Source organism: Rhinoderma darwinii, chromosome 1 (assembly GCF_050947455.1).
Source record: "Rhinoderma darwinii isolate aRhiDar2 chromosome 1, aRhiDar2.hap1, whole genome shotgun sequence".
NCBI classification, from domain to species: Eukaryota; Metazoa; Chordata; class Amphibia; order Anura; family Rhinodermatidae; genus Rhinoderma; species Rhinoderma darwinii.
Window position 1 is genome coordinate 216,551,309 of NC_134687.1, and position 19,376 is coordinate 216,570,684.

At 33.8% G+C, this 19,376-nt stretch overlaps 22 non-coding genes across 22 annotated transcripts; all 22 read right to left on the minus strand.

Moving 5' to 3' along the window:
- Positions 1 to 185: 185 nt before the first annotated feature.
- Positions 186 to 258, minus strand: TRNAK-UUU (transfer RNA lysine (anticodon UUU)). The gene has a single exon. It is a non-coding gene; the product is annotated as a tRNA-Lys (tRNA).
- A 776-nt stretch (positions 259 to 1,034) lies between these two features.
- On the minus strand, positions 1,035 to 1,107 carry TRNAK-UUU (transfer RNA lysine (anticodon UUU)). Its single transcript has one exon. It is a non-coding gene; the product is annotated as a tRNA-Lys (tRNA).
- A 776-nt stretch (positions 1,108 to 1,883) lies between these two features.
- On the minus strand, positions 1,884 to 1,956 carry TRNAK-UUU (transfer RNA lysine (anticodon UUU)). Its single transcript has one exon. It is a non-coding gene; the product is annotated as a tRNA-Lys (tRNA).
- Positions 1,957 to 2,732: 776 nt separating this feature from the next.
- Positions 2,733 to 2,805, minus strand: TRNAK-UUU (transfer RNA lysine (anticodon UUU)). Its single transcript has one exon. It is a non-coding gene; the product is annotated as a tRNA-Lys (tRNA).
- Positions 2,806 to 3,581: 776 nt separating this feature from the next.
- On the minus strand, positions 3,582 to 3,654 carry TRNAK-UUU (transfer RNA lysine (anticodon UUU)). The gene has a single exon. It is a non-coding gene; the product is annotated as a tRNA-Lys (tRNA).
- A 776-nt stretch (positions 3,655 to 4,430) lies between these two features.
- TRNAK-UUU (transfer RNA lysine (anticodon UUU)) lies at positions 4,431 to 4,503 on the minus strand. The gene has a single exon. It is a non-coding gene; the product is annotated as a tRNA-Lys (tRNA).
- A 776-nt stretch (positions 4,504 to 5,279) lies between these two features.
- Positions 5,280 to 5,352, minus strand: TRNAK-UUU (transfer RNA lysine (anticodon UUU)). Its single transcript has one exon. It is a non-coding gene; the product is annotated as a tRNA-Lys (tRNA).
- A 776-nt stretch (positions 5,353 to 6,128) lies between these two features.
- On the minus strand, positions 6,129 to 6,201 carry TRNAK-UUU (transfer RNA lysine (anticodon UUU)). The gene has a single exon. It is a non-coding gene; the product is annotated as a tRNA-Lys (tRNA).
- A 776-nt stretch (positions 6,202 to 6,977) lies between these two features.
- On the minus strand, positions 6,978 to 7,050 carry TRNAK-UUU (transfer RNA lysine (anticodon UUU)). Its single transcript has one exon. It is a non-coding gene; the product is annotated as a tRNA-Lys (tRNA).
- A 776-nt stretch (positions 7,051 to 7,826) lies between these two features.
- On the minus strand, positions 7,827 to 7,899 carry TRNAK-UUU (transfer RNA lysine (anticodon UUU)). The gene has a single exon. It is a non-coding gene; the product is annotated as a tRNA-Lys (tRNA).
- A 776-nt stretch (positions 7,900 to 8,675) lies between these two features.
- Positions 8,676 to 8,748, minus strand: TRNAK-UUU (transfer RNA lysine (anticodon UUU)). The gene has a single exon. It is a non-coding gene; the product is annotated as a tRNA-Lys (tRNA).
- A 776-nt stretch (positions 8,749 to 9,524) lies between these two features.
- TRNAK-UUU (transfer RNA lysine (anticodon UUU)) lies at positions 9,525 to 9,597 on the minus strand. The gene has a single exon. It is a non-coding gene; the product is annotated as a tRNA-Lys (tRNA).
- Positions 9,598 to 10,373: 776 nt separating this feature from the next.
- Positions 10,374 to 10,446, minus strand: TRNAK-UUU (transfer RNA lysine (anticodon UUU)). The gene has a single exon. It is a non-coding gene; the product is annotated as a tRNA-Lys (tRNA).
- A 776-nt stretch (positions 10,447 to 11,222) lies between these two features.
- On the minus strand, positions 11,223 to 11,295 carry TRNAK-UUU (transfer RNA lysine (anticodon UUU)). The gene has a single exon. It is a non-coding gene; the product is annotated as a tRNA-Lys (tRNA).
- A 776-nt stretch (positions 11,296 to 12,071) lies between these two features.
- Positions 12,072 to 12,144, minus strand: TRNAK-UUU (transfer RNA lysine (anticodon UUU)). The gene has a single exon. It is a non-coding gene; the product is annotated as a tRNA-Lys (tRNA).
- A 1,625-nt stretch (positions 12,145 to 13,769) lies between these two features.
- On the minus strand, positions 13,770 to 13,842 carry TRNAK-UUU (transfer RNA lysine (anticodon UUU)). Its single transcript has one exon. It is a non-coding gene; the product is annotated as a tRNA-Lys (tRNA).
- A 776-nt stretch (positions 13,843 to 14,618) lies between these two features.
- TRNAK-UUU (transfer RNA lysine (anticodon UUU)) lies at positions 14,619 to 14,691 on the minus strand. Its single transcript has one exon. It is a non-coding gene; the product is annotated as a tRNA-Lys (tRNA).
- A 776-nt stretch (positions 14,692 to 15,467) lies between these two features.
- Positions 15,468 to 15,540, minus strand: TRNAK-UUU (transfer RNA lysine (anticodon UUU)). Its single transcript has one exon. It is a non-coding gene; the product is annotated as a tRNA-Lys (tRNA).
- Positions 15,541 to 16,316: 776 nt separating this feature from the next.
- On the minus strand, positions 16,317 to 16,389 carry TRNAK-UUU (transfer RNA lysine (anticodon UUU)). The gene has a single exon. It is a non-coding gene; the product is annotated as a tRNA-Lys (tRNA).
- A 776-nt stretch (positions 16,390 to 17,165) lies between these two features.
- TRNAK-UUU (transfer RNA lysine (anticodon UUU)) lies at positions 17,166 to 17,238 on the minus strand. Its single transcript has one exon. It is a non-coding gene; the product is annotated as a tRNA-Lys (tRNA).
- A 776-nt stretch (positions 17,239 to 18,014) lies between these two features.
- TRNAK-UUU (transfer RNA lysine (anticodon UUU)) lies at positions 18,015 to 18,087 on the minus strand. The gene has a single exon. It is a non-coding gene; the product is annotated as a tRNA-Lys (tRNA).
- A 776-nt stretch (positions 18,088 to 18,863) lies between these two features.
- On the minus strand, positions 18,864 to 18,936 carry TRNAK-UUU (transfer RNA lysine (anticodon UUU)). The gene has a single exon. It is a non-coding gene; the product is annotated as a tRNA-Lys (tRNA).
- Between the last annotated feature and the right edge of the window lie 440 nt (positions 18,937 to 19,376).

Consider the following 19,376-nt stretch of genomic DNA (forward strand, 5'->3'; position numbering starts at 1 on the left):
ATCTTGTCTTAATGAAATTCTCTAGGCTGCTAAAGTTTGAGGCGGCAAGACATCATTAGATCATACTTAATTCTATCCTTAAGACATAAAGTTACATCATTAATCCAATAATTTTTTTAGAGTATGAAATCTACGTAATGTTCAAATCATAAATAAGTGATATGTCTTGATTTCTAAAAGACACACGCCTGAACAGGGACTTGAACCCTGGACCCTCAGATTAAAAGTCTGATGCTCTACCGACTGAGCTATCCAGGCTCTCCAAAACCAAAACATGTGCGGGAAAATCTGCATTTCTCTCCTTCTCATATATATTCTGACCTGGAGTGCTTTGTTATGTGGTTTCAAGAGTTACTTAGACAAGAAAAGTATAAACTTATTTTGACTTGATAAAATCAGCTACGGTGCTAAAGTTTAAACAGTCAAGACATTGTTAGATCATACATTTTTCTTTTTTAAGGCATAAAGTTTAAATTTTGTTCTGACATCCAGGAAATCTTAAAAGCATGGACTAGTTCTTAGTTTCAAAGAGAGTTTCAGTCATGGATAAGTGATAGGTTGTTTTTCAAAAGACTTACACCTGAACAGGTACCCTCAGATCGAAAGTGTGATGCTCTATCAACTATTTACCTTAGTTTCAAAGAGAGTTTCAGTCATAGATAAGTGATAGATTGTTTTTTCAAAAGACTCATGTGATACTCTACCCACTAAACTATCCAGGCTCTATAAAACACAAAAATATGCAAGAAAATCGATGGTGTTATCATCATTTATATTTTGAGTTATAGCACTGTTATAATGTATATGCTTTTAAAGTCTACTTTCAGAAGAAGAGAAAAGTGTAATTTCATTTTGTCTTAATGAAATTCTCTAGGCTGCTAAAGTTTGAGGCGGCAAGACATCATTAGATCATACTTAATTCTATCCTTAAGACATAAAGTTACATCATTAATCCAATAATTTTTTTAGAGTATGAAATCTACGTAATGTTCAAATCATAAATAAGTGAAACGTCTTGATTTCTAAAAGACACACGCCTGAACAGGGACTTGAACCATGGACCCTCAGATTAAAAGTCTGACGCTCTACCGACTGAGCTATCCAGGCTCTCCAAAACCAAAACGTGTGCGGGAAAATCGGCGTTTCTCTCCTTCTCATATATATTCTGACCTGGAGTGCTTTGTTATGTGGTTTCAAGGGTTACTTAGACAAGAAAAGTATAAAGTTATTTTGACTTGATAAAATCAGCTACGATGCTAAAGTTTAAACAGTCAAGACATTGTTAGATCATACATTTTTCTTTTTTAAGGCATAAAGTTTACATTTTGTTCTGACATCCAGGAAATCTTAAAAGCATGGACTAGTTCTTAGTTTCAAAGAGAGTTTCAGTCATGGATAAGTGATAGGTTGTTTTTCAAAAGACTTACACCTGAACAGGTACCCTCAGATCGAAAGTGTGATGCTCTATCAACTATTTACCTTAGTTTCAAAGAGAGTTTCAGTCATAGATAAGTGATAGATTGTTTTTTCAAAAGACTCATGTGATACTCTACCCACTAAACTATCCAGGCTCTATAAAACACAAAAATATGCAAGAAAATCGATGGTGTTATCATCATTTATATTTTGAGCTATAGCACTGTTATAATGTATATGCTTTTAAAGTCTACTTTCAGAAGAAGAGAAAAGTGTAATTTCATCTTGTCTTAATGAAATTCTCTAGGCTGCTAAAGTTTGAGGCGGCAAGACATCATTAGATCATACTTAATTCTATCCTTAAGACATAAAGTTACATCATTAATCCAATAATTTTTTTAGAGTATGAAATCTACGTAATGTTCAAATCATAAATAAGTGATATGTCTTGATTTCTAAAAGACACACGCCTGAACAGGGACTTGAACCCTGGACCCTCAGATTAAAAGTCTGATGCTCTACCGACTGAGCTATCCAGGCTCTCCTAAACCAAAACATGTGCGGGAAAATCTGCATTTCTCTCCTTCTCATATATATTCTGACCTGGAGTGCTTTGTTATGTGGTTTCAAGAGTTACTTAGACAAGAAAAGTATAAACTTATTTTGACTTGATAAAATCAGCTACGGTGCTAAAGTTTAAACAGTCAAGACATTGTTAGATCATACATTTTTCTTTTTTAAGGCATAAAGTTTAAATTTTGTTCTGACATCCAGGAAATCTTAAAAGCATGGACTAGTTCTTAGTTTCAAAGAGAGTTTCAGTCATGGATAAGTGATAGGTTGTTTTTCAAAAGACTTACACCTGAACAGGTACCCTCAGATCGAAAGTGTGATGCTCTATCAACTATTTACCTTAGTTTCAAAGAGAGTTTCAGTCATAGATAAGTGATAGATTGTTTTTTCAAAAGACTCATGTGATACTCTACCCACTAAACTATCCAGGCTCTATAAAACACAAAAATATGCAAGAAAATCGATGGTGTTATCATCATTTATATTTTGAGTTATAGCACTGTTATAATGTGTATGCTTTTAAAGTCTACTTTCAGAAGAAGAGAAAAGTGTAATTTCATTTTGTCTTAATGAAATTCTCTAGGCTGCTAAAGTTTGAGGCGGCAAGACATCATTAGATCATACTTAATTCTATCCTTAAGACATAAAGTTACATCATTAATCCAATAATTTTTTTAGAGTATGAAATCTACGTAATGTTCAAATCATAAATAAGTGAAACGTCTTGATTTCTAAAAGACACACGCCTGAACAGGGACTTGAACCATGGACCCTCAGATTAAAAGTCTGACGCTCTACCGACTGAGCTATCCAGGCTCTCCAAAACCAAAACGTGTGCGGGAAAATCGGCGTTTCTCTCCTTCTCATATATATTCTGACCTGGAGTGCTTTGTTATGTGGTTTCAAGGGTTACTTAGACAAGAAAAGTATAAAGTTATTTTGACTTGATAAAATCAGCTACGATGCTAAAGTTTAAACAGTCAAGACATTGTTAGATCATACATTTTTCTTTTTTAAGGCATAAAGTTTACATTTTGTTCTGACATCCAGGAAATCTTAAAAGCATGGACTAGTTCTTAGTTTCAAAGAGAGTTTCAGTCATGGATAAGTGATAGGTTGTTTTTCAAAAGACTTACACCTGAACAGGTACCCTCAGATCGAAAGTGTGATGCTCTATCAACTATTTACCTTAGTTTCAAAGAGAGTTTCAGTCATAGATAAGTGATAGATTGTTTTTTCAAAAGACTCATGTGATACTCTACCCACTAAACTATCCAGGCTCTATAAAACACAAAAATATGCAAGAAAATCGATGGTGTTATCATCATTTATATTTTGAGCTATAGCACTGTTATAATGTATATGCTTTTAAAGTCTACTTTCAGAAGAAGAGAAAAGTGTAATTTCATTTTGTCTTAATGAAATTCTCTAGGCTGCTAAAGTTTGAGGCGGCAAGACATCATTAGATCATACTTAATTCTATCCTTAAGACATAAAGTTACATCATTAATCCAATAATTTTTTTAGAGTATGAAATCTACGTAATGTTCAAATCATAAATAAGTGAAACGTCTTGATTTCTAAAAGACACACGCCTGAACAGGGACTTGAACCCTGGACCCTCAGATTAAAAGTCTGATGCTCTACCGACTGAGCTATCCAGGCTCTCCAAAACCAAAACGTGTGCGGGAAAATCGGCGTTTCTCTCCTTCTCATATATATTCTGACCTGGAGTGCTTTGTTATGTGGTTTCAAGGGTTACTTAGACAAGAAAAGTATAAAGTTATTTTGACTTGATAAAATCAGCTACGGTGCTAAAGTTTAAACAGTCAAGACATTGTTAGATCATACATTTTTCTTTTTTAAGGCATAAAGTTTACATTTTGTTCTGACATCCAGGAAATCTTAAAAGCATGGACTAGTTCTTAGTTTCAAAGAGAGTTTCAGTCATGGATAAGTGATAGGTTGTTTTTCAAAAGACTTACACCTGAACAGGTACCCTCAGATCGAAAGTGTGATGCTCTATCAACTATTTACCTTAGTTTCAAAGAGAGTTTCAGTCATAGATAAGTGATAGATTGTTTTTTCAAAAGACTCATGTGATACTCTACCCACTAAACTATCCAGGCTCTATAAAACACAAAAATATGCAAGAAAATCGATGGTGTTATCATCATTTATATTTTGAGCTATAGCACTGTTATAATGTATATGCTTTTAAAGTCTACTTTCAGAAGAAGAGAAAAGTGTAATTTCATTTTGTCTTAATGAAATTCTCTAGGCTGCTAAAGTTTGAGGCGGCAAGACATCATTAGATCATACTTAATTCTATCCTTAAGACATAAAGTTACATCATTAATCCAATAATTTTTTTAGAGTATGAAATCTACGTAATGTTCAAATCATAAATAAGTGAAACGTCTTGATTTCTAAAAGACACACGCCTGAACAGGGACTTGAACCCTGGACCCTCAGATTAAAAGTCTGATGTTCTACCGACTGAGCTATCCAGGCTCTCCAAAACCAAAACGTGTGCGGGAAAATCGGCGTTTCTCTCCTTCTCATATATATTCTGACCTGGAGTGCTTTGTTATGTGGTTTCAAGGGTTACTTAGACAAGAAAAGTATAAAGTTATTTTGACTTGATAAAATCAGCTACGGTGCTAAAGTTTAAACAGTCAAGACATTGTTAGATCATACATTTTTCTTTTTTAAGGCATAAAGTTTACATTTTGTTCTGACATCCAGGAAATCTTAAAAGCATTGACTAGTTCTTAGTTTCAAAGAGAGTTTCAGTCATGGATAAGTGATAGGTTGTTTTTCAAAAGACTTACACCTGAACAGGTACCCTGAGATCGAAAGTGTGATGCTCTATCAACTATTTACCTTAGTTTCAAAGAGAGTTTCAGTCATAGATAAGTGATAGATTGTTTTTTCAAAAGACTCATGTGATACTCTACCCACTAAACTATCCAGGCTCTATAAAACACAAAAATATGCAAGAAAATCGATGGTGTTATCATCATTTATATTTTGAGCTATAGCACTGTTATAATGTATATGCTTTTAAAGTCTACTTTCAGAAGAAGAGAAAAGTGTAATTTCATCTTGTCTTAATGAAATTCTCTAGGCTGCTAAAGTTTGAGGTGGCAAGACATCATTAGATCATACTTAATTCTATCCTTAAGACATAAAGTTACATCATTAATCCAATAATTTTTTTAGAGTATGAAATCTACGTAATGTTCAAATCATAAATAAGTGAAACGTCTTGATTTCTAAAAGACACACGCCTGAACAGGGACTTGAACCCTGGACCCTCAGATTAAAAGTCTGATGCTCTACCGACTGAGCTATCCAGGCTCTCCAAAACCAAAACGTGTGCGGGAAAATCGGCGTTTCTCTCCTTCTCATATATATTCTGACCTGGAGTGCTTTGTTATGTGGTTTCAAGGGTTACTTAGACAAGAAAAGTATAAAGTTATTTTGACTTGATAAAATCAGCTACGGTGCTAAAGTTTAAACAGTCAAGACATTGTTAGATCATACATTTTTCTTTTTTAAGGCATAAAGTTTACATTTTGTTCTGACATCCAGGAAATCTTAAAAGCATTGACTAGTTCTTAGTTTCAAAGAGAGTTTCAGTCATGGATAAGTGATAGGTTGTTTTTCAAAAGACTTACACCTGAACAGGTACCCTGAGATCGAAAGTGTGATGCTCTATCAACTATTTACCTTAGTTTCAAAGAGAGTTTCAGTCATAGATAAGTGATAGATTGTTTTTTCAAAAGACTCATGTGATACTCTACCCACTAAACTATCCAGGCTCTATAAAACACAAAAATATGCAAGAAAATCGATGGTGTTATCATCATTTATATTTTGAGCTATAGCACTGTTATAATGTATATGCTTTTAAAGTCTACTTTCAGAAGAAGAGAAAAGTGTAATTTCATCTTGTCTTAATGAAATTCTCTAGGCTGCTAAAGTTTGAGGCGGCAAGACATCATTAGATCATACTTAATTCTATCCTTAAGACATAAAGTTACATCATTAATCCAATAATTTTTTTAGAGTATGAAATCTACGTAATGTTCAAATCATAAATAAGTGATATGTCTTGATTTCTAAAAGACACATGCCTGAACAGGGACTTGAACCCTGGACCCTCAGATTAAAAGTCTGATGCTCTACCGACTGAGCTATCCAGGCTCTCCAAAGCCAAAACGTGTGCGGGAAAATCGGCGTTTCTCTCCTTCTCATATATATTCTGACCTGGAGTGCTTTGTTATGTGGTTTCAAGGGTTACTTAGACAAGAAAAGTATAAAGTTATTTTGACTTGATAAAATCAGCTACGATGCTAAAGTTTAAACAGTCAAGACATTGTTAGATCATACATTTTTCTTTTTTAAGGCATAAAGTTTACATTTTGTTCTGACATCCAGGAAATCTTAAAAGCATGGACTAGTTCTTCGTTTCAAAGAGAGTTTCAGTCATGGATAAGTGATAGGTTGTTTTTCAAAAGACTTACACCTGAACAGGTACCCTGAGATCGAAAGTGTGATGCTCTATCAACTATTTACCTTAGTTTCAAAGAGAGTTTCAGTCATAGATAAGTGATAGATTGTTTTTTCAAAAGACTCATGTGATACTCTACCCACTAAACTATCCAGGCTCTATAAAACACAAAAATATGCAAGAAAATCGATGGTGTTATCATCATTTATATTTTGAGCTATAGCACTGTTATAATGTATATGCTTTTAAAGTCTACTTTCAGAAGAAGAGAAAAGTGTAATTTCATCTTGTCTTAATGAAATTCTCTAGGCTGCTAAAGTTTGAGGCGGCAAGACATCATTAGATCATACTTAATTCTATCCTTAAGACATAAAGTTACATCATTAATCCAATAATTTTTTTAGAGTATGAAATCTACGTAATGTTCAAATCATAAATAAGTGATATGTCTTGATTTCTAAAAGACACACGCCTGAACAGGGACTTGAACCCTGGACCCTCAGATTAAAAGTCTGATGCTCTACCGACTGAGCTATCCAGGCTCTCCAAAACCAAAACGTGTGCGGGAAAATCGGCGTTTCTCTCCTTCTCATATATATTCTGACCTGGAGTGCTTTGTTATGTGGTTTCAAGGGTTACTTAGACAAGAAAAGTATAAAGTTATTTTGACTTGATAAAATCAGCTACGATGCTAAAGTTTAAACAGTCAAGACATTGTTAGATCATACATTTTTCTTTTTTAAGGCATAAAGTTTACATTTTGTTCTGACATCCAGGAAATCTTAAAAGCATGGACTAGTTCTTCGTTTCAAAGAGAGTTTCAGTCATGGATAAGTGATAGGTTGTTTTTCAAAAGACTTACACCTGAACAGGTACCCTGAGATCGAAAGTGTGATGCTCTATCAACTATTTACCTTAGTTTCAAAGAGAGTTTCAGTCATAGATAAGTGATAGATTGTTTTTTCAAAAGACTCATGTGATACTCTACCCACTAAACTATCCAGGCTCTATAAAACACAAAAATATGCAAGAAAATCGATGGTGTTATCATCATTTATATTTTGAGCTATAGCACTGTTATAATGTATATGCTTTTAAAGTCTACTTTCAGAAGAAGAGAAAAGTGTAATTTCATCTTGTCTTAATGAAATTCTCTAGGCTGCTAAAGTTTGAAGCGGCAAGACATCATTAGATCATACTTAATTCTATCCTTAAGACATAAAGTTACATCATTAATCCAATAATTTTTTTAGAGTATGAAATCTACGTAATGTTCAAATCATAAATAAGTGAAACGTCTTGATTTCTAAAAGACACACGCCTGAACAGGGACTTGAACCATGGACCCTCAGATTAAAAGTCTGACGCTCTACCGACTGAGCTATCCAGGCTCTCCAAAACCAAAACGTGTGCGGGAAAATCGGCGTTTCTCTCCTTCTCATATATATTCTGACCTGGAGTGCTTTGTTATGTGGTTTCAAGGGTTACTTAGACAAGAAAAGTATAAAGTTATTTTGACTTGATAAAATCAGCTACGATGCTAAAGTTTAAACAGTCAAGACATTGTTAGATCATACATTTTTCTTTTTTAAGGCATAAAGTTTACATTTTGTTCTGACATCCAGGAAATCTTAAAAGCATGGACTAGTTCTTAGTTTCAAAGAGAGTTTCAGTCATGGATAAGTGATAGGTTGTTTTTCAAAAGACTTACACCTGAACAGGTACCCTCAGATCGAAAGTGTGATGCTCTATCAACTATTTACCTTAGTTTCAAAGAGAGTTTCAGTCATAGATAAGTGATAGATTGTTTTTTCAAAAGACTCATGTGATACTCTACCCACTAAACTATCCAGGCTCTATAAAACACAAAAATATGCAAGAAAATCGATGGTGTTATCATCATTTATATTTTGAGCTATAGCACTGTTATAATGTATATGCTTTTAAAGTCTAGTTTCAGAAGAAGAGAAAAGTGTAATTTCATTTTGTCTTAATGAAATTCTCTAGGCTGCTAAAGTTTGAGGCGGCAAGACATCATTAGATCATACTTAATTCTATCCTTAAGACATAAAGTTACATCATTAATCCAATAATTTTTTTAGAGTATGAAATCTACGTAATGTTCAAATCATAAATAAGTGAAACGTCTTGATTTCTAAAAGACACACGCCTGAACAGGGACTTGAACCCTGGACCCTCAGATTAAAAGTCTGATGCTCTACCGACTGAGCTATCCAGGCTCTCCAAAACCAAAACGTGTGCGGGAAAATCGGCGTTTCTCTCCTTCTCATATATATTCTGACCTGGAGTGCTTTGTTATGTGGTTTCAAGGGTTACTTAGACAAGAAAAGTATAAAGTTATTTTGACTTGATAAAATCAGCTACGGTGCTAAAGTTTAAACAGTCAAGACATTGTTAGATCATACATTTTTCTTTTTTAAGGCATAAAGTTTACATTTTGTTCTGACATCCAGGAAATCTTAAAAGCATTGACTAGTTCTTAGTTTCAAAGAGAGTTTCAGTCATGGATAAGTGATAGGTTGTTTTTCAAAAGACTTACACCTGAACAGGTACCCTGAGATCGAAAGTGTGATGCTCTATCAACTATTTACCTTAGTTTCAAAGAGAGTTTCAGTCATAGATAAGTGATAGATTGTTTTTTCAAAAGACTCATGTGATACTCTACCCACTAAACTATCCAGGCTCTATAAAACACAAAAATATGCAAGAAAATCGATGGTGTTATCATCATTTATATTTTGAGCTATAGCACTGTTATAATGTATATGCTTTTAAAGTCTACTTTCAGAAGAAGAGAAAAGTGTAATTTCATCTTGTCTTAATGAAATTCTCTAGGCTGCTAAAGTTTGAGGTGGCAAGACATCATTAGATCATACTTAATTCTATCCTTAAGACATAAAGTTACATCATTAATCCAATAATTTTTTTAGAGTATGAAATCTACGTAATGTTCAAATCATAAATAAGTGAAACGTCTTGATTTCTAAAAGACACACGCCTGAACAGGGACTTGAACCCTGGACCCTCAGATTAAAAGTCTGATGCTCTACCGACTGAGCTATCCAGGCTCTCCAAAACCAAAACGTGTGCGGGAAAATCGGCGTTTCTCTCCTTCTCATATATATTCTGACCTGGAGTGCTTTGTTATGTGGTTTCAAGGGTTACTTAGACAAGAAAAGTATAAAGTTATTTTGACTTGATAAAATCAGCTACGGTGCTAAAGTTTAAACAGTCAAGACATTGTTAGATCATACATTTTTCTTTTTTAAGGCATAAAGTTTACATTTTGTTCTGACATCCAGGAAATCTTAAAAGCATTGACTAGTTCTTAGTTTCAAAGAGAGTTTCAGTCATGGATAAGTGATAGGTTGTTTTTCAAAAGACTTACACCTGAACAGGTACCCTGAGATCGAAAGTGTGATGCTCTATCAACTATTTACCTTAGTTTCAAAGAGAGTTTCAGTCATAGATAAGTGATAGATTGTTTTTTCAAAAGACTCATGTGATACTCTACCCACTAAACTATCCAGGCTCTATAAAACACAAAAATATGCAAGAAAATCGATGGTGTTATCATCATTTATATTTTGAGCTATAGCACTGTTATAATGTATATGCTTTTAAAGTCTACTTTCAGAAGAAGAGAAAAGTGTAATTTCATCTTGTCTTAATGAAATTCTCTAGGCTGCTAAAGTTTGAGGCGGCAAGACATCATTAGATCATACTTAATTCTATCCTTAAGACATAAAGTTACATCATTAATCCAATAATTTTTTTAGAGTATGAAATCTACGTAATGTTCAAATCATAAATAAGTGATATGTCTTGATTTCTAAAAGACACACGCCTGAACAGGGACTTGAACCCTGGACCCTGAGATTAAAAGTCTGATGCTCTACCGACTGAGCTATCCAGGCTCTCCAAAACCAAAACATGTGCGGGAAAATCTGCATTTCTCTCCTTCTCATATATATTCTGACCTGGAGTGCTTTGTTATGTGGTTTCAAGAGTTACTTAGACAAGAAAAGTATAAACTTATTTTGACTTGATAAAATCAGCTACGGTGCTAAAGTTTAAACAGTCAAGACATTGTTAGATCATACATTTTTCTTTTTTAAGGCATAAAGTTTAAATTTTGTTCTGACATCCAGGAAATCTTAAAAGCATGGACTAGTTCTTAGTTTCAAAGAGAGTTTCAGTCATGGATAAGTGATAGGTTGTTTTTCAAAAGACTTACACCTGAACAGGTACCCTCAGATCGAAAGTGTGATGCTCTATCAACTATTTACCTTAGTTTCAAAGAGAGTTTCAGTCATAGATAAGTGATAGATTGTTTTTTCAAAAGACTCATGTGATACTCTACCCACTAAACTATCCAGGCTCTATAAAACACAAAAATATGCAAGAAAATCGATGGTGTTATCATCATTTATATTTTGAGTTATAGCACTGTTATAATGTATATGCTTTTAAAGTCTACTTTCAGAAGAAGAGAAAAGTGTAATTTCATTTTGTCTTAATGAAATTCTCTAGGCTGCTAAAGTTTGAGGCGGCAAGACATCATTAGATCATACTTAATTCTATCCTTAAGACATAAAGTTACATCATTAATCCAATAATTTTTTTAGAGTATGAAATCTACGTAATGTTCAAATCATAAATAAGTGAAACGTCTTGATTTCTAAAAGACACACGCCTGAACAGGGACTTGAACCCTGGACCCTCAGATTAAAAGTCTGATGCTCTACCGACTGAGCTATCCAGGCTCTCCAAAACCAAAACGTGTGCGGGAAAATCGGCGTTTCTCTCCTTCTCATATATATTCTGACCTGGAGTGCTTTGTTATGTGGTTTCAAGGGTTACTTAGACAAGAAAAGTATAAAGTTATTTTGACTTGATAAAATCAGCTACGGTGCTAAAGTTTAAACAGTCAAGACATTGTTAGATCATACATTTTTCTTTTTTAAGGCATAAAGTTTACATTTTGTTCTGACATCCAGGAAATCTTAAAAGCATGGACTAGTTCTTAGTTTCAAAGAGAGTTTCAGTCATGGATAAGTGATAGGTTGTTTTTCAAAAGACTTACACCTGAACAGGTACCCTCAGATCGAAAGTGTGATGCTCTATCAACTATTTACCTTAGTTTCAAAGAGAGTTTCAGTCATAGATAAGTGATAGATTGTTTTTTCAAAAGACTCATGTGATACTCTACCCACTAAACTATCCAGGCTCTATAAAACACAAAAATATGCAAGAAAATCGATGGTGTTATCATCATTTATATTTTGAGCTATATCACTGTTATAATGTATATGCTTTTAAAGTCTACTTTCAGAAGAAGAGAAAAGTGTAATTTCATCTTGTCTTAATGAAATTCTCTAGGCTGCTAAAGTTTGAGGTGGCAAGACATCATTAGATCATACTTAATTCTATCCTTAAGACATAAAGTTACATCATTAATCCAATAATTTTTTTAGAGTATGAAATCTACGTAATGTTCAAATCATAAATAAGTGATATGTCTTGATTTCTAAAAGACACACGCCTGAACAGGGACTTGAACCCTGGACCCTCAGATTAAAAGTCTGATGCTCTACCGACTGAGCTATCCAGGCTCTCCAAAACCAAAACATGTGCGGGAAAATCTGCATTTCTCTCCTTCTCATATATATTCTGACCTGGAGTGCTTTGTTATGTGGTTTCAAGAGTTACTTAGACAAGAAAAGTATAAACTTATTTTGACTTGATAAAATCAGCTACGGTGCTAAAGTTTAAACAGTCAAGACATTGTTAGATCATACATTTTTCTTTTTTAAGGCATAAAGTTTAAATTTTGTTCTGACATCCAGGAAATCTTAAAAGCATGGACTAGTTCTTAGTTTCAAAGAGAGTTTCAGTCATGGATAAGTGATAGGTTGTTTTTCAAAAGACTTACACCTGAACAGGTACCCTCAGATCGAAAGTGTGATGCTCTATCAACTATTTACCTTAGTTTCAAAGAGAGTTTCAGTCATAGATAAGTGATAGATTGTTTTTTCAAAAGACTCATGTGATACTCTACCCACTAAACTATCCAGGCTCTATAAAACACAAAAATATGCAAGAAAATCGATGGTGTTATCATCATTTATATTTTGAGCTATAGCACTGTTATAATGTATATGCTTTTAAAGTCTACTTTCAGAAGAAGAGAAAAGTGTAATTTCATTTTGTCTTAATGAAATTCTCTAGGCTGCTAAAGTTTGAGGCGGCAAGACATCATTAGATCATACTTAATTCTATCCTTAAGACATAAAGTTACATCATTAATCCAATAATTTTTTTAGAGTATGAAATCTACGTAATGTTCAAATCATAAATAAGTGAAACGTCTTGATTTCTAAAAGACACACGCCTGAACAGGGACTTGAACCATGGACCGTCAGATCAAAAGTCTGACGCTCTACCGACTGAGCTATCCAGGCTCTCCAAAACTAAAACGTGTGCGGGAAAATCGGCGTTTCTCTCCTTCTCATATATATTCTGACCTGGAGTGCTTTGTTATGTGGTTTCAAGGGTTACTTAGACAAGAAAAGTATAAAGTTATTTTGACTTGATAAAATCAGCTACGATGCTAAAGTTTAAACAGTCAAGACATTGTTAGATCATACATTTTTCTTTTTTAAGGCATAAAGTTTAAATTTTGTTCTGACATCCAGGAAATCTTAAAAGCATGGACTAGTTCTTAGTTTCAAAGAGAGTTTCAGTCATGGATAAGTGATAGGTTGTTTTTCAAAAGACTTACACCTGAACAGGTACCCTCAGATCGAAAGTGTGATGCTCTATCAACTATTTACCTTAGTTTCAAAGAGAGTTTCAGTCATAGATAAGTGATAGATTGTTTTTTCAAAAGACTCATGTGATACTCTACCCACTAAACTATCCAGGCTCTATAAAACACAAAAATATGCAAGAAAATCGATGGTGTTATCATCATTTATATTTTGAGCTATAGCACTGTTATAATGTATATGCTTTTAAAGTCTACTTTCAGAAGAAGAGAAAAGTGTAATTTCATTTTGTCTTAATGAAATTCTCTAGGCTGCTAAAGTTTGAGGCGGCAAGACATCATTAGATCATACTTAATTCTATCCTTAAGACATAAAGTTACATCATTAATCCAATAATTTTTTTAGAGTATGAAATCTACGTAATGTTCAAATCATAAATAAGTGAAACGTCTTGATTTCTAAAAGACACACGCCTGAACAGGGACTTGAACCATGGACCGTCAGATTAAAAGTCTGACGCTCTACCGACTGAGCTATCCAGGCTCTCCAAAACTAAAACGTGTGCGGGAAAATCGGCGTTTCTCTCCTTCTCATATATATTCTGACCTGGAGTGCTTTGTTATGTGGTTTCAAGGGTTACTTAGACAAGAAAAGTATAAAGTTATTTTGACTTGATAAAATCAGCTACGATGCTAAAGTTTAAACAGTCAAGACATTGTTAGATCATACATTTTTCTTTTTTAAGGCATAAAGTTTACATTTTGTTCTGACATCCAGGAAATCTTAAAAGCATGGACTAGTTCTTAGTTTCAAAGAGAGTTTCAGTCATGGATAAGTGATAGGTTGTTTTTCAAAAGACTTACACCTGAACAGGTACCCTCAGATCGAAAGTGTGATGCTCTATCAACTATTTACCTTAGTTTCAAAGAGAGTTTCAGTCATAGATAAGTGATAGATTGTTTTTTCAAAAGACTCATGTGATACTCTACCCACTAAACTATCCAGGCTCTATAAAACACAAAAATATGCAAGAAAATCGATGGTGTTATCATCATTTATATTTTGAGCTATAGCACTGTTATAATGTATATGCTTTTAAAGTCTACTTTCAGAAGAAGAGAAAAGTGTAATTTCATCTTGTCTTAATGAAATTCTCTAGGCTGCTAAAGTTTGAGGCGGCAAGACATCATTAGATCATACTTAATTCTATCCTTAAGACATAAAGTTACATCATTAATCCAATAATTTTTTTAGAGTATGAAATCTACGTAATGTTCAAATCATAAATAAGTGAAACTTCTTGATTTCTAAAAGACACACGCCTGAACAGGGACTTGAACCATGGACCGTCAGATTAAAAGTCTGACGCTCTACCGACTGAGCTATCCAGGCTCTCCAAAACTAAAACGTGTGCGGGAAAATCGGCGTTTCTCTCCTTCTCATATATATTCTGACCTGGAGTGCTTTGTTATGTGGTTTCAAGGGTTACTTAGACAAGAAAAGTATAAAGTTATTTTGACTTGATAAAATCAGCTACGATGCTAAAGTTTAAACAGTCAAGACATTGTTAGATCATACATTTTTCTTTTTTAAGGCATAAAGTTTACATTTTGTTCTGACATCCAGGAAATCTTAAAAGCATGGACTAGTTCTTAGTTTCAAAGAGAGTTTCAGTCATGGATAAGTGATAGGTTGTTTTTCAAAAGACTTACACCTGAACAGGTACCCTCAGATCGAAAGTGTGATGCTCTATCAACTATTTACCTTAGTTTCAAAGAGAGTTTCAGTCATAGATAAGTGATAGATTGTTTTTTCAAAAGACTCATGTGATACTCTACCCACTAAACTATCCAGGCTCTATAAAACACAAAAATATGCAAGAAAATCGATGGTGTTATCATCATTTATATTTTGAGCTATAGCACTGTTATAATGTATATGCTTTTAAAGTCTACTTTCAGAAGAAGAGAAAAGTGTAATTTCATCTTGTCTTAATGAAATTCTCTAGGCTGCTAAAGTTTGAGGCGGCAAGACATCATTAGATCATACTTAATTCTATCCTTAAGACATAAAGTTACATCATTAATCCAATAATTTTTTTAGAGTATGAAATCTACGTAATGTTCAAATCATAAATAAGTGAAACGTCTTGATTTCTAAAAGACACACGCCTGAACAGGGACTTGAACCCTGGACCCTCAGATTAAAAGTCTGACGCTCTACCGACTGAGCTATCCAGGCTCTCCAAAACCAAAACGTGTGCGGGAAAATCAGCGTTTCTCTCCTTCTCATATATATTCTGACCTGGAGTGCTTTGTTATGTGGTTTCAAGGGTTACTTAGACAAGAAAAGTATAAAGTTATTTTGACTTGATAAAATCAGCTACGATGCTAAAGTTTAAACAGTCAAGACATTGTTAGATCATACATTTTTCTTTTTTAAGGCATAAAGTTTACATTTTGTTCTGACATCCAGGAAATCTTAAAAGCATGGACTAGTTCTTCGTTTCAAAGAGAGTTTCAGTCATGGATAAGTGATAGGTTGTTTTTCAAAAGACTTACACCTGAACAGGTACCCTGAGATCGAAAGTGTGATGCTCTATCAACTATTTACCTTAGTTTCAAAGAGAGTTTCAGTCATAGATAAGTGATAGATTGTTTTTTCAAAAGACTCATGTGATACTCTACCCACTAAACTATCCAGGCTCTATAAAACACAAAAATATGCAAGAAAATCGATGGTGTTATCATCATTTATATTTTGAGCTATAGCACTGTTATAATGTATATGCTTTTAAAGTCTACTTTCAGAAGAAGAGAAAAGTGTAATTTCATCTTGTCTTAATGAAATTCTCTAGGCTGCTAAAGTTTGAGGCGGCAAGACATCATTAGATCATACTTAATTCTATCCTTAAGACATAAAGTTACATCATTAATCCAATAATTTTTTTAGAGTATGAAATCTACGTAATGTTCAAATCATAAATAAGTGAAACGTCTTGATTTCTAAAAGACACACGCCTGAACAGGGACTTGAACCCTGGACCCTCAGATTAAAAGTCTGACGCTCTACCGACTGAGCTATCCAGGCTCTCCAAAACCAAAATGTGTGCGGGAAAATCGGCGTTTCTCTCCTTCTCATATATATTCTGACCTGGAGTGCTTTGTTATGTGGTTTCAAGGGTTACTTAGACAAGAAAAGTATAAAGTTATTTTGACTTGATAAAATCAGCTACGATGCTAAAGTTTAAACAGTCAAGACATTGTTAGATCATACATTTTTCTTTTTTAAGGCATAAAGTTTACATTTTGTTCTGACATCCAGGAAATCTTAAAAGCATGGACTAGTTCTTCGTTTCAAAGAGAGTTTCAGTCATGGATAAGTGATAGGTTGTTTTTCAAAAGACTTACACCTGAACAGGTACCCTGAGATCGAAAGTGTGATGCTCTATCAACTATTTACCTTAGTTTCAAAGAGAGTTTCAGTCATAGATAAGTGATAGATTGTTTTTTCAAAAGACTCATGTGATACTCTACCCACTAAACTATCCAGGCTCTATAAAACACAAAAATATGCAAGAAAATCGATGGTGTTATCATCATTTATATTTTGAGCTATAGCACTGTTATAATGTATATGCTTTTAAAGTCTACTTTCAGAAGAAGAGAAAAGTGTAATTTCATCTTGTCTTAATGAAATTCTCTAGGCTGCTAAAGTTTGAGGCGGCAAGACATCATTAGATCATACTTAATTCTATCCTTAAGACATAAAGTTACATCATTAATCCAATAATTTTTTTAGAGTATGAAATCTACGTAATGTTCAAATCATAAATAAGTGATATGTCTTGATTTCTAAAAGACACACGCCTGAACAGGGACTTGAACCCTGGACCCTCAGATTAAAAGTCTGATGCTCTACCGACTGAGCTATCCAGGCTCTCCAAAACCAAAACATGTGCGGGAAAATCTGCATTTCTCTCCTTCTCATATATATTCTGACCTGGAGTGCTTTGTTATGTGGTTTCAAGAGTTACTTAGACAAGAAAAGTATAAACTTATTTTGACTTGATAAAATCAGCTACGGTGCTAAAGTTTAAACAGTCAAGACATTGTTAGATCATACATTTTTCTTTTTTAAGGCATAAAGTTTACATTTTGTTCTGACATCCAGGAAATCTTAAAAGCATGGACTAGTTCTTTGTTTCAAAGAGAGTTTCAGTCATGGATAAGTGATAGGTTGTTTTTCAAAAGACTTACACCTGAACAGGTACCCTGAGATCGAAAGTGTGATGCTCTATCAACTATTTACCTTAGTTTCAAAGAGAGTTTCAGTCATAGATAAGTGATAGATTGTTTTTTCAAAAGACTCATGTGATACTCTACCCACTAAACTATCCAGGCTCTATAAAACACAAAAATATGCAAGAAAATCGATGGTGTTATCATCATTTATATTTTGAGCTATAGCACTGTTATAATGTATATGCTTTTAAAGTCTACTTTCAGAAGAAGAGAAAAGTGTAATTTCATCTTGTCTTAATGAAATTCTCTAGGCTGCTAAAGTTTGAGGCGGCAAGACATCATTAGATCATACTTAATTCTATCCTTAAGACATAAAGTTACATCATTAATCCAATAATTTTTTTAGAGTATGAAATCTACGTAATGTTCAAATCATAAATAAGTGATATGTCTTGATTTCTAAAAGACACACGCCTGAACAGGGACTTGAACCCTGGACCCTGAGATTAAAAGTCTGATGCTCTACCGACTGAGCTATCCAGGCTCTCCAAAACCAAAACATGTGCGGGAAAATCTGCATTTCTCTCCTTCTCATATATATTCTGACCTGGAGTGCTTTGTTATGTGGTTTCAAGAGTTACTTAGACAAGAAAAGTATAAACTTATTTTGACTTGATAAAATCAGATACGGTGCTAAAGTTTAAACAGTCAAGACATTGTTAGATCATACATTTTTCTTTTTTAAGGCATAAAGTTTAAATTTTGTTCTGACATCCAGGAAATCTTAAAAGCATGGACTAGTTCTTAGTTTCAAAGAGAGTTTCAGTCATGGATAAGTGATAGGTTGTTTTTCAAAAGACTTACACCTGAACAGGTACCCTCAGATTGAAAGTGTGATGCTCTATCAACTATTTACCTTAGTTTCAAAGAGAGTTTCAGTCATAGATAAGTGATAGATTGTTTTTTCAAAAGACTCATGTGATACTCTACCCACTAAACTATCCAGGCTCTATAAAACACAAAAATATGCAAGAAAATCGATGGTGTTATCATCATTTATATTTTGAGTTATAGCACTGTTATAATGTATATGCTTTTAAAGTCTACTTTCAGAAGAAGAGAAAAGTGTAATTTCATTTTGTCTTAATGAAATTCTCTAGGCTGCTAAAGTTTGAGGCGGCAAGACATCATTAGATCATACTTAATTCTATCCTTAAGACATAAAGTTACATCATTAATCCAATAATTTTTTTAGAGTATGAAATCTACGTAATGTTCAAATCATAAATAAGTGAAACGTCTTGATTTCTAAAAGACACACGCCTGAACAGGGACTTGAACCATGGACCGTCAGATTAAAAGTCTGACGCTCTACCGACTGAGCTATCCAGGCTCTCCAAAACCAAAACGTGTGCGGGAAAATCGGCGTTTCTCTCCTTCTCATATATATTCTGACCTGGAGTGCTTTGTTATGTGGTTTCAAGGGTTACTTAGACAAGAAAAGTATAAAGTTATTTTGACTTGATAAAATCAGCTACGATGCTAAAGTTTAAACAGTCAAGACATTGTTAGATCATACATTTTTCTTTTTTAAGGCATAAAGTTTACATTTTGTTCTGACATCCAGGAAATCTTAAAAGCATGGACTAGTTCTTAGTTTCAAAGAGAGTTTCAGTCATGGATAAGTGATAGGTTGTTTTTCAAAAGACTTACACCTGAACAGGTACCCTCAGATCGAAAGTGTGATGCTCTATCAACTATTTACCTTAGTTTCAAAGAGAGTTTCAGTCATAGATAAGTGATAGATTGTTTTTTCAAAAGACTCATGTGATA